This window comes from Cupressus sempervirens, chromosome 8, assembly GCF_028749045.1.
Source record: "Cupressus sempervirens isolate cs-2001-9-10 chromosome 8, ASM2874904v1, whole genome shotgun sequence".
NCBI classification, from domain to species: Eukaryota; Viridiplantae; Streptophyta; class Pinopsida; order Cupressales; family Cupressaceae; genus Cupressus; species Cupressus sempervirens.
Window position 1 is genome coordinate 816,590,780 of NC_143125.1, and position 13,085 is coordinate 816,603,864.

The following is a 13,085-nucleotide window of genomic DNA, read 5'->3' on the forward strand; positions in this document are numbered from 1 at the left end:
TCCAATGATTTGAGCTTTTTCTCGAATGTAGGTGCAGGCTTGACTAATACAGGTTCCTGAATACCTTTTCTTGTCCTCCGAGTAAATACTGCAGTAGGCTGCTTCTTAGGCTTGGTAATGATTACCTTGCCTTTCTTCTTTGCCAGTTGCTCTTCTTCTGATTCTTCTTCTCCTTCTTCTTCTTCTTCACTTTCTTTATCTTCACCTTTTCCTTCAGTGAGCATAAGAGGACCTATTGCAGTTTTTAGTTTGGCCACTTTCCTCTTACCTTTGCTGATGGCCTATGGAATTTTGATTTCCAGTTCAATTCTGGCCTTTGCTTCATCATAAGTACCAAAAATCCATTGCCTTGGGTCTACTGGCTCATTTACCAGTGCTTCAATGATATCCCTTGTTTCATCAATATTTACCTCATATGGAAGAGGTTTCACCCATGCAACTCGGGGTCTAATTGCCTGTATGTACACCTTGTCACAGTCAACCATAAAACATACGTCATCTTTATATTCTTCAACAAGCCTAGGAGGAATTCTGAATCGGTTATTCATCCTCTCCTTAAAGTCTTCAAAATAGTTATCCATGATACTATCAAAATTTTCTCCCATCTCTGCTATAAACTCTTTAATCTGATACAAAATTGGGACATCTTTTCTCCATTCTACAGTTCCCTTTGATGGAAAGAATTTTTGTACATAAAATAGTAAACATATTAACAGAGATCCAAATTTATAGGGGTTATTCTTCAATGTCCTTATACTGTCCATGTTCTTTTTTAAGTGCTTCAACATTACTTCTGACAGATCAGACTCAAGATTCTTCTTTACAATTTTCAGGGCCAAATCCATAGCTTCACACGGTACACTATTTAACCTGCTGGAACTATATAACTTATATGCAATAATATGTATGCCAAATCTTAGTTCTGGATCTGTTACAATGTTAACCTTCAAACCTCTACCATGCCACTCAGCTAGGGTTTGCCTCTGTAACTCATCCCGTCCTAGGGTTTTGGTGGTTTTGGCTTTGCTGAGCATCGGGAGACCCGTGATTTTGTGAATCATCTTCTTGGTTATCAAAACGGGTTGTTCCAACCACAACTAACCATTATGCACTCGACTCAAGATATACCTAATCCATTTGGTTTGGAAGTTTCTAGGCATATGCGCGATGTGAGTCAAACCTTTAGTTTCCAAATGCTTGTGCTCGATTTTGAGAGAACCATTTACACATAACTCCGCTAGGGCATTATACATGTCCAATGTCCCTATTTCTTGAATAGCACACTTAAAATGAGTGCAAATGTCATTCACGAGGAGTACCTTGGGTGGAATCTGTGATTGAGCTCCATTGGGATCGAGCGATTCAGCGATGGCAGGAACGAGCTTGAACATAGGTGCCTTCCATTCCGTTCCCTTCACAAGCATTTCGAAACCCTTCTTTGCCTTGCTACTGCTGGTGCTTGCGGATGCCATTGCTACTCGGTGAGTGAAAAGGTTTTGTAAGAATACTTCGCTGGAAAATCTCTTCAAATCGCTTGAACTTGCTTGAAAGCCTTTTTTTTTTTGTGTAAATCTCGAATTCGCGGTGAAAAATGAGGTTGAAATCTGCGCTTTTGATGAAAAATTTGCCATTAATGTTCAGTACGGAGGTAGCTGCGATCAACAGACTGTCATCCACTAGCTCGGCTTAAACTTTGCAACTCGGTGACCAAAAGAAAATAGGTTAAACTGACCTTAACTCGGTAAGAGAAGAACCAACCATGCTCGGTAAGTGCAACTTGGTGAAAGAAGCCTTATTGCACCCGACTGAGCTCGGTAAGGTCATGTACCGACCATGATCCTGATGTATCTGAAATACTGATTTGATCATATTTTCATTCTAGGACTGCTTAGGATATTGCTTTGTAGATACAGTCCTGGTCTTATCTTGATGTGTCTTAATTGGAAATGGTAGAGTCACTCACTTCTTGAGTGACCATTCCATCACTTGAATTATCTGGCTCGGTAGACTTAGGAATCCATTGCTGCTTCATTTGCTTTCGAATATTGCCTACTTTGATTTTCTTCTCATCCTCAACTTTCTTTATGTTCATGCAATTTTTAGATATATGACCAAGTTCTTTACATGTATAACATCTTACAGTGGTATCCCTTTTTCTTAGGTGATGCCTTGCACAATTTATGCTAGTATGACCATATTCTCCACAATAATGACATCTGCACCAAGTGTTGTAGTCCCAACCAAATATTGCTTTGACAAGTTGTTTAGCTGGATTAAATGATTTGGATTTGCATTGTGATGCCTTATGACCTTGCTTTTGGCATTTGTGACATTTACCTTCAAATTTCGATTTCTCTTTGCATTCATTGGCTTTGTGTCCATGTTGATTGAAATTGTAGCACTTTCCATTAAATTTGCCTTTTCCATTGCTCCAACATCTGTTAGATGTATGACCTAACTTACCACAATGGCTGCAAGTAGGTCTTTGATTCTTTTGAGTACCCTGTTTGGAGGATTCACCTTCTTCCTTGTATCCAAGGCCTGCTTTACCATTTTGTTTATGAAATTTTTCTTCATTTTGCAGATTCAATTGATCCATGTCCTTTTGAGATTTTACCATTCTCTCATTGACTTGTTTTTCAGAGATTAGATCACTTTGTAAGCTTGTATTGATTTTCCTTTCAGTAATTAAGTCATTTCTTAAATTCTCATTCTTAGATCTTAGATTCATAATTTCTTCATTTGCATTAGATAATTGAGTTACAAGATTTTCAAGCTAAGAGGATTGATTATTCCTTACCTCTAAGTCTTCAGCTGCCTTGTTCCTTTGCTCCAAGATTTTGCATAGCCTGATGGACTGGATTTCTTGTTCCCTTTTGAGCTTTCTTAATTCTTCCTGCAGAGATCCATTCTTTTCTAAAAGTTCTTTGATTGCTTTGTCAGCTTCATCTGAACTACTTGATGGTGAGAGATCTTCAATATTTTCTTCAACATATTGATGGTCATTCATTTTCCTTGCAAGTTCTTTTCTTCTTTTCAAGCATTGTGAAAGATTCTCTTTTGCTTCATTGAGTTGATCCATGGCCATTTTTAGATCTAGCTTTTCATTCTCAATAGTTTTGTCAAGTTTGAATATCTCCATTGTCCTTGATCTTTGCTCAAGCTGCAAAACTTTTATCTTGAGAACCTTATTGCTCTGATACCAATTGTTGGAAATATTCAAGATATGACAAGTTACTGAGAGGGGAGGGGTGAATCAGTAACTTTTACATATCTTGAATATTTCCAACAATAAAACTGCATACTGATATATTCACCATTCATCCAAGTAACCTACTGTAAGCATGAAACAAAATCATTTGCAACACTTGAACACACAGATTTGGTGACCCAGAAACCTTCCAAATAGAAAGTAAAACTGGGGTGGGGATGAAACACACAAAGCTTCGTTACTGCAGTATGAAGTTGGCCGGTTAAGGCTTACAATGACCACTTCTGGTGATCTACCCTGTTAGGAGCACAAAGGATTGTTGGATCCACCTTGTTAGAGGATTTACAAACATACAATAAAGTATGCACTGTGTTAGGAGATTTACAAAAGACTGTTAAGTCTACCTTGTTAAAGGACTTACAAAAATTGATTCACCTGTTAGAATGAAATAGTGGATCTGATTACAACTGATTGTTGATAAGATCCGCTATGCTCTGATTCACCTTGATGTGATAGATAAAACTTTTCTGCTCCAAAACTTGACCTTGCTGAATACCTTCACAACTCAGCACACATACTTTTGCACGCATGTATTTCTTTCACACTTTCACATTTTCATTCATTACCATTACCATTACCATTACCATTATCATTACCATTACCATTACCATTACCATTACTATTTTCTCATTTGAATGATACAATACATTGCATATATATATATCATCCAAATAAACAATACATGCAAGGTCGGCCAAAACAACAAGTGCAAATCTCTATACAAAGTCGGCCCAAGGTAAAAACTCGGGTTCACTGAACTGACTCGGTGTCCTTCTGATACTCGGCGTCCACTGCGTTACTCGGCATCATCATGCACTCGATAGAAGTGAAGGCACGGTCCATACTAAACACTTCGAGTAGTTCTGAACTTGGTAACCACTAGAGACTCGGTAGAAGAGATGTCACTCGGTGAACACTTCTATCTGAACTGTAGCTCGGTGATCAAAGGAAACACTTGATAGAACCTTGTGACTCGGTGATAGTTAGTTTCCTTGATAACCGTCTGAGCTCGGTAAAATTAATTTCCTTGATAACCTTTGGAGCTTGGTTATCACAAAGTTCTCTGTTAATACTAAGTACATCTTCACTCGGTCAAAACTGATTCCTTTCTTTACCTCAAACACTCGGTAAACACTGGCTACTTTGTTCACCTCGATCACTCGATAAATACTGGCTACTTTGTTCACCTCGATCACTCGGTAAACATTGACTTCTTTGTTCACCTCGATCACTCGGTAAACACTGAGAACTAGGTAAAGCTTGGCTTACAAAGGAATGTCCGATGAGAGCTCGGTGAGCATTCAGAATCCAATAAGTGTTGTAACTAATGACAAAAATGTATCATAATGCCAATAGTTGGTTCCTCAAATCATTGGTTGAAAAACCTATAAGCTTTTCTTTCTTAATTGTGGGTAATCCAACACAATCCTACTAACAATTAGGATTGATACTTATCGATCAAATCCTCTTCACTTTAGGATTTTTTTACCTTAGGTGGGTATACCTAATGGAACTATTTGATATGACTCACGTAGATTTTACTAATTGATACTCTTGAGATAGAAAGATATTCTCATGGAGAAAACAAAACTATGGAACTAAATGCTTGAAAGGATAATTTGAATCTGAATGTATGATAGAAATAATAATAGTGAATTATGTAATTGGTAATTAGATAGAGAGCCCTACCAATTAAAATTGTTCATCTACTCAACAATAGCTAGACTAGTCCTTTGCCATTGGGTAAATAGAGTCTAACCCTGAATCAAAGTATCATCAAACCCTTGAAGACAACATGCTCACCATCAGTTATTGGATAGAAAACTTATGGAATATGGACCATAGTCTAAATAAATTTAACCCCAATGATGGAGACCAATTAGAAAAATTTTACATAGCATACAATATTTGATAATCAAAGATACATATAAACTTCAATCCATCAATAATAACATAAATTCAAGACACCTCCAAGAAGGCTTTCATTTCATTTCCAACTCCAACAATACATCATTGTTATCTTTGAAGAAACCAATCATATTACTCATGCATTGAAACCCCTCATACACTTCATTGCATTTTCTAATAATCTTCTTGTACCTAAATGCCAAAATCTAGTTAAGGTTCCTATTGTACACTAAGTTTTTGCACTTATCTAAACCCTTCTATCCAAGGTATCCCATAAATTACAATACTTGAATGTCAAATTAGAGCTCCCTATGTATGGAGTGTAAAGGTGTGTGTTTGTGCAAATGAGAAGCTCTTGGTTGAGCCTTAAAGACACAACCCCTACTAGTAAACCTTGCAGCCAAACATTCCTTAGACAAGAGAAAGAGTGCAAATGTCCAAAAAAACTCTCAAATATGCAATGCAAGAATGAACTATACCAACATCAAATGTAAGAATGTAACTAAACTAAGTAGGATGAGCATATTACAACCATTTTAATTAAACTAGGTGATCTAAGCTATTACAAAGAAACTAGAATACTTGTAGATGGATCTAAGATAGTATGGAGATTCAAAAAATGAGATGAGAAGAATAGAAGTGCTCCCCAAAGCTTCAAGAAAACCTGTCAAGAAACTTGCAGCATAACATTAGCTCAACATTTATATCCTTAGAGAGGGAGAGATCTCTCTCTTTTAAAGGTGTACAAATGGTTGAGATCAAGATCAAGAAATGGATGATCAAGGGTGTGGGTTGACTTTTGGCATGATGCATGTGTAAGAGAAACTCAACCAATGAAAAGGAGTTGACTTTTCATGCGAGACAAAAGCCTTTTCTTTTAATTTGTAAATAGAAAAATGACTTTATGTGTGCATATTGAGTGGGTTAGAAGGATGGGGTCTTTTATTTAATTGAAAGGGGGCATTTTCTTTTAATCAAATATGGACTTAGGATATTATAGCCAAACTATAGATTAAAATTAAATAAATTGATTTTTAGCACTTTGGCCTATGGAAATAATTAATTAATTTAGCCAAAATGTTGAGAAGGTGGCTAGTAGTCAAGATGACCATTTTTAGGTGATTACACCTATAAGTCCATTCTATTTGTATTTCTTCATCTCTGATTTCCTCAATTTTATTTTCTTTGATTTCAATGGTAAGTATTGTGGGTTGGTGAACAAAAATGGGTCCAAGTGCTAGAAGGGTTCTCATGATATTAAGATTACTCTCAAACCTTCCAGATTTTGAGTGTATTTCATTAATAATTACATTCATGTCCATTTCTTTTATCAGTAATTCCTTGATTCTCTCCTTCATGTGCTTCATTTATGCCCTATTGAACCTGGCTTTGTACATAAATTCATTTTTATATGGTGAAGGATTACTATTGTCTATAGTTTGGACAATTGTCATTTCCATCTGCCCCCCTGGACATGTTAATTAACTTAGGCTTACCACCTTTAAAGGTGACCCAAGTAGCCAAGGTTTCAATTTTTTGATCAAATCCTAATGCTTCTATTTTCTCCAAAGTTCCAATTCCAATGGAAAATGTAGTGTCATCTTGTTTCCTTACTTGGTCCAATAGGAACAATTCCTTAAGTGTTAGGCTAGGCACAATGAGGATATTACTCTTATGCACAATCTCTCTGGATTCTTCTTTAATGCATTTTATGTCATCAAGATGCAATTCGTGTATCATTTGTTGGATCATGGCATCATATTGAGATTCATCAATCCTTTCCAACCTTTTCTTTTTCTTTCCATCAAAGTCCTTTACTATGCACTTGATCTAGAAGTCCTTAAACTCTTGTATCTTAGTAAATTCCTCATGTTCAATGAACCATTGAGAAATTTCCTCCCTCTCATCCTTAGTGCCAAATGGTGTTTCAATTTATATTCTTAATACATAATACCCATGTATCTCCTCTTTGAACACTGGTGTATGTTGTAATTCTTTAATAATGGTAATTTCTTTCAACCTTTTTAGTATATGGAAAATTTCTTCTAACCCTCCATCATCTGAATCCTTATAAGTGACTAGCAGGGTGCTACTCTCCTTAGACACACTTGTCTTGGGTTCTAAAGCTGAATTTCCTACTGATAATTTCCTCTTCTTTTGAGTGGGTGAGGGTTGAGGTTGCTCAACGCCCTTTCCTTTTTTTATATATATACTCTTAATGTACCTCATCAAATTTTTGAATACATTTATTAAATTTGATGGCCTCTAATTCAATTTCATCATAAAAATAGGGAAATCATACACCTATCCTTTGCTTCTCAATATTTAACAAAATATACTACTTCTTCATCCTCTGCATAATCTCAAAAGTTTTCTCACAATTCCTTATGATATCTTCGTCAAGATTGAATTACTGATCAAATCTTTCAACAAAAGACTTGATCTATCCCTAAAGATCACACTGTCCTGCCTTGCCACTCTGAAAACCAAAACTATTCATAATATATGCTTGTGTTGGAAATATAAGAGGAGTAACTGAGAGGGGAGGGGTGAATCAATTGCTACAAAAATAAATCCTAGATCCCTTATATGTCACTACAATTCAAAACATAAACTCTGATTAAATTGTATTCTATTGTTACTTAGCAAACACACATGCACTTGGTTTAAACTAACAAATTTTGTAACTTGGAAAATATTGAGAATCAAATTTATCTTGGTAATAATTGAAAATACTAATCTTAATGTGACTAACCTTAAGTTTAACTTAGTTGCATACACATAAAATAAATAGAATGAACACAAAAGACATCAAGATTCAACGTGGAAACCCAATTTGGGAAAAACCACCAATTGCAACTAGTCATTGATTTTCACTCTTCTGAAGTGAGCCCTATTAGGACCCAACCCTATTAAAGGTTACAAAACACACTTTCATGTGTGACCTTGATATACTATTTGACCACCCTATTAGGAGTGACCTTGTTAGAGGTCTTGAAGACACTTCAAATAGAAATGCCACATTGTTAGAAGATTTACAAATAGTTTTAAGCCAACTCTATTAAGAGATTTGGATCACTGCTACAATAGTTAGAGAGTAACAATGAAATAACCTGATTTATGATGCAACTAAGTTTCTGATTAAAAATCTCAATTCTTGCTTATATACTTGATCCTTCTTGATCGAATGTATCTTTGCAAGTCAACAAGGATATTCTTCTTATCCTTCTAATCCACTTCCTCTAAGCATCTTCAAATCTTCTATTATGTTCCACACATTCAATCAACTTGACCTTATATTTATATCTTACACATTGTTAAGTCAGCGTGAATACAACTTAGAATACTTAATATTCATCTCCTTAGTCGGCTAGAACCAACAATTGAACTCAATCCGCCAAAATAAGAAAATCCTTCATTAGCTAAGCCTGCTCAATAGACACTAAACCTTCCTATTGCAATTTAAAACTACTAAACGACAAAAAGATCAAGACCAAAATGACAATACTCACACAATCTAAGGATTAGCCACTTCCTATCAACAACTCTATGTGCAAACCATTTGGACCAACTTCAACAAAACCAAAAATGGTTTCCTACTCTTTAGGCTCTGCAAGACCAAGGCTGGTTTACCAATAGGATGCTATAGATAACCACTAGTATATGAGAATAATATTAGTTTCATTATGATTCTCACCTTTGATTCTTAACACATACACAGTTTATCCAATTTATGATACTTTCAAACTAATATGCATCCCTTATAAGAAAATTTGGTCCTTATTCTCCTTAAGTTTACAATTATTTCTAGGAATAGTAGCTACTTAACATCTAGAAATAAAATATAAATGAGTGCTAACCAAAATTATAACTCAAAACAAAATGGAACAAGAATGATTTTGAATTTGTGATTAATTTGATATGTAGAAGCATAATTTACCCCTACTCAAACACCTCTAATTTATATGATCAGTGCTTTATCCATGGGGGCAAAGAGTCAACTATTAGTAGGAGATCTTGTTCAATTAACTTGTAATTGAATTTATCAACTATAATCACTTATTTCCATTCTTATGAGATATCCTTTTCAAAGACTCATGAATTCTATTGATCTACTAAAGCATTTACATAATCCCTTGAATTAAAAGCAACAATAAACCAAAATACAACCCATCTAGACTGCATTCAATCAAATGAACCTTATTTAAATGATCTCAAAATTAATAAACTCATGAAATGGAGATAGAAAATGGTGACACAGATCTAGTGTAAATACCCTTTTGTATTATCCTTTTGCTAACTAGTATAAGAACCAATAGAAACTCAATGAAGAATCCATAAACTCATACTGATATTGTCATTTCTATTTGTCATCAGAAAAAATGCATAACTTGAAGTAAACTCAAAAATAGCTACACATGACTAGATCGACTATACTTTCCTTAAAAGTTGAAAAATATACAAGTATTCAAACCCCTTTCTAGCCATAGGATCACACTTATATATGTGAGATGCAGCAAGCTTTAGGCTTGGAGAAATTGAAAAGTGTCCCAAAGACAAAACTTAATGTAATAGAAAACTAACACATTAATATATTCTTTGGTAGGTCCCATTTCTGTTACATCACAACAAGCTACTAGCTATTTTGATTTGCCACCACTATTTTGACTCTTCTAAATATGTAGCTACCAGGCTAGCCAATGATGAATCTTGTGGTAATGTTTGCAAACGAACTTCTACTCATGAGTTTTCACTATTTTCATCTTGAACTGTCAAAACCACTTTTACCCTTAATTGATCTTTTGTCATGTCCACATCTTGGGTCTTTGAGCCTATAGCTAGAACCATTTGGTGACCTTGATCTTCCTCATCTTTTGGATCTGGTGATGTTGTGTTAATAATCTGCACCTTGTCTTCCTGTTCCTCATCATCATCTATACCAACCTCTTCTAACTGCTCACCACAAGTAATATCTACCATCTAGGTGTCAAATTGTGCATCATCTATCAAGTTGAATTACAAAATATCATTTTTCTTCTTAAGTATATAGTTAGCCTCATTATCAATACCAACAAATTCTTGTTTCAAAGAATCAAAAATAACTGGACTTTAACCAATTCTTCTATCATGGTAGCCCATCAAGCATGCCCTTTTTCATTTATAACCTTATTCATCCTTAGAAAAAATAGGTCATTCAATTCCTTATCCCATTCATCCTTATTCTTCAATTTATTCTTTTTATCCAAGGCACGAGGAAACAAATCAAACTTTTGATTCTTGTACTTGCTTAAATAAGAAACAATTTTTAGTTGTAAAGCAACTCTCCTATTATCAAAATTTGACAGATCATTAGCAACATCATATGTTTTTTCAATATGGTCATGGGAAGACCTAATAACTGAATAATAGAAAAAAGTAATTTCTTTCTTCCTCTTTCCCCACTTATTAACAATAGGCTTGAGGGCTTCATCATGGGTTTTCTATTCTTCCCATATACTTATTACTCTTGCCAACTGATCATAGAACAAGGGCCATTCAATTTTATCTACTAAGTACATTAGAGCCTTTCTAAGTTTATCCTCATATTGTATGTCCATCTCTACATGTCATGCCCAAAGTTTACTTTTTTTCATCCTCAAAATCTTCTACTATATAAAGTTGAGGCCTTTGTGGAGTGTCTAGTATTTCAATAAGAGGAGTGGATTTAAAAGGTTCCACTAGAGGGCAAGGATATGTTATTTTTGACTTGTAGACCTTCCCATAATTTTATTTTCTAGCTCAATCCTCTTCTAAACCTCTTTATTGTAAGCTTCCAAAATTGTTTCAAACTTACTTTGTAATTCAAACATGGCCTTTTCTTTCTTTTTTGTAGTGGCTAGAACAAACTGAGATGAATCTACATTCCAATGTGTAGCCTGCACATGAGAAGTATTAGCCACTCTTCTTACAACAATACTTTCCATCAAACTAGAATCATCTAGTTGTGATGAGGTGGTTCTTGATCCTCTCCTTAATGACTAAATAACCAAGGCAACCTAGTCTTCATTAAAAGTAGTGCCCTAGAAGTCTTTTTAATTTTGGTCTTGTAAATCAAGCATATTTGAAATAGAATTAAACACAACAGTATTAGCAATTTCCCAATTGGGCAACAACAAAATGTTTGATGCTCTGACCATTTTCCTTCCTTCTTTAGGGCTTATACTCTAAAACTCCCTCATCATTTCCTCATTTACCTGATTTTGTAGGGTAGTTTCATCCATTTTTGGGTGCTCTATTCTTAGCTTATTGCACCTTTCTTCAAACCTACCCATATTGGCCCACCATGCAAATTGAAGAAAAGCCCTAGATCTAACAAAACTATCATCAAACAAAAATTGATAGCTAGCCTGTTCTAAAACAGGGTCCAATTCTCTGCCTCTATAGTCTGCAATTGTCAAATCCAAACTTGGTACAAGAGGCTCTTGAGGGTTTCCCTCATCTAGTCCTATTTGCATGATAAATACACCTCCTTGTAATCTTATTTGTTCATTTTTCTCACTAGTGAGCTATTCTTCCCCACTCCACAAAGGGGATTGAGTGGGTGAATATTCCTCAACTTGAGGATGCTTTTCCCTTATTACCTTCTACCTTTTAGGAGAAGGTTCATTAGCTCTCTCTTCTATGACTACACTGGTGGATCCCATTATTTTCTTATCCTTATCCATAGTGGCCTTTTTATTTTGAAGTACAGTACAACTTGGTCTCTTTTGAACAATAATTTGACCAGCTCCTACATTAGGAGTGAAAGCCAACCTTCTCATGACCTCTCTAACCTTATCTGGATATGAATCAATAAAAAATATTTTTTCTCATTCATAGCTTCTATTATTTCAGGGAAGGTATTCATGAGCTTATTTATTTTATCATCCTCTATATTAGCATTATCTAAAGGACTATATTTCTAATAAAAAAAATGAATGAATTCTAAAACCTAAGAATATACTCTCCACTTTTCCTTTTTGTTTTCCTATTCTTGCAATGAGAACTCATTCCTTATAATGCCCTCTGGATAATATGAGTCATGTTTGAATTTTCCCAATTTAATCCTATGTCTTAAGGTTTGATTATAAAACTGCTCAGTATAAAAAAAAAAAGGGAATGGGAAATAGCCATTTTTTATTGATCGAAAATTTTATGCAAAAAGAGCCAACCCCCTTTAGTAATTACAAACTGATGGGCCACTGTAGAGTAAGGGAAAATTGACCCTAGTTGCCTTTTCACTAGAAACATCTCTTCCACTCCTAACTGCCACAAAACTTTAGCCATTCCTACCTTAAAATCTACTTGGTAGGGCAACACATGAGAGCTCCCCTTAAAATCATAAACTCTAAAAATAGTAGAAACAAAGTATGGGATGATATCTTCCCAATTGTGTGAAACTTTCAAACCACTGAGATTGTCCATAGGCCTAATAAAATTCATTAGTGCCTTGGGGATTCTGGGATTGTCACTCAATATGAGGCATCTCAACTTGGAGGCAAAATACCTATCAAACTTGACAAAGATAGCATTCTCAGCATCCCAAGTCATATCTACACTCCACAACTAGACCGCCAGTGCTTCGCCATGCTCCTCTTTGTTCAAGTTCATCTCTTTAACAAAATATGTTACTCCCTTAAATATGAACATATGCATCAATAGAGAATAATGGGCAAAAGTTTTCTCTACTTTTTGTTTTGCAATTCCAACCAAACTAGTATTTATTTCTTTAGCCAAATAGGAAGCAAAATAAAAAATAACATCTACACCAAAGGAAGAAATTTGAACCATCATACACATAAGGCTATTGGTTATGAAATTTTGTTCATCTTCACAAAAAACATGACACAGGGTCCTATATATTTCTACAGCCCAGCAAGTAAAAAGG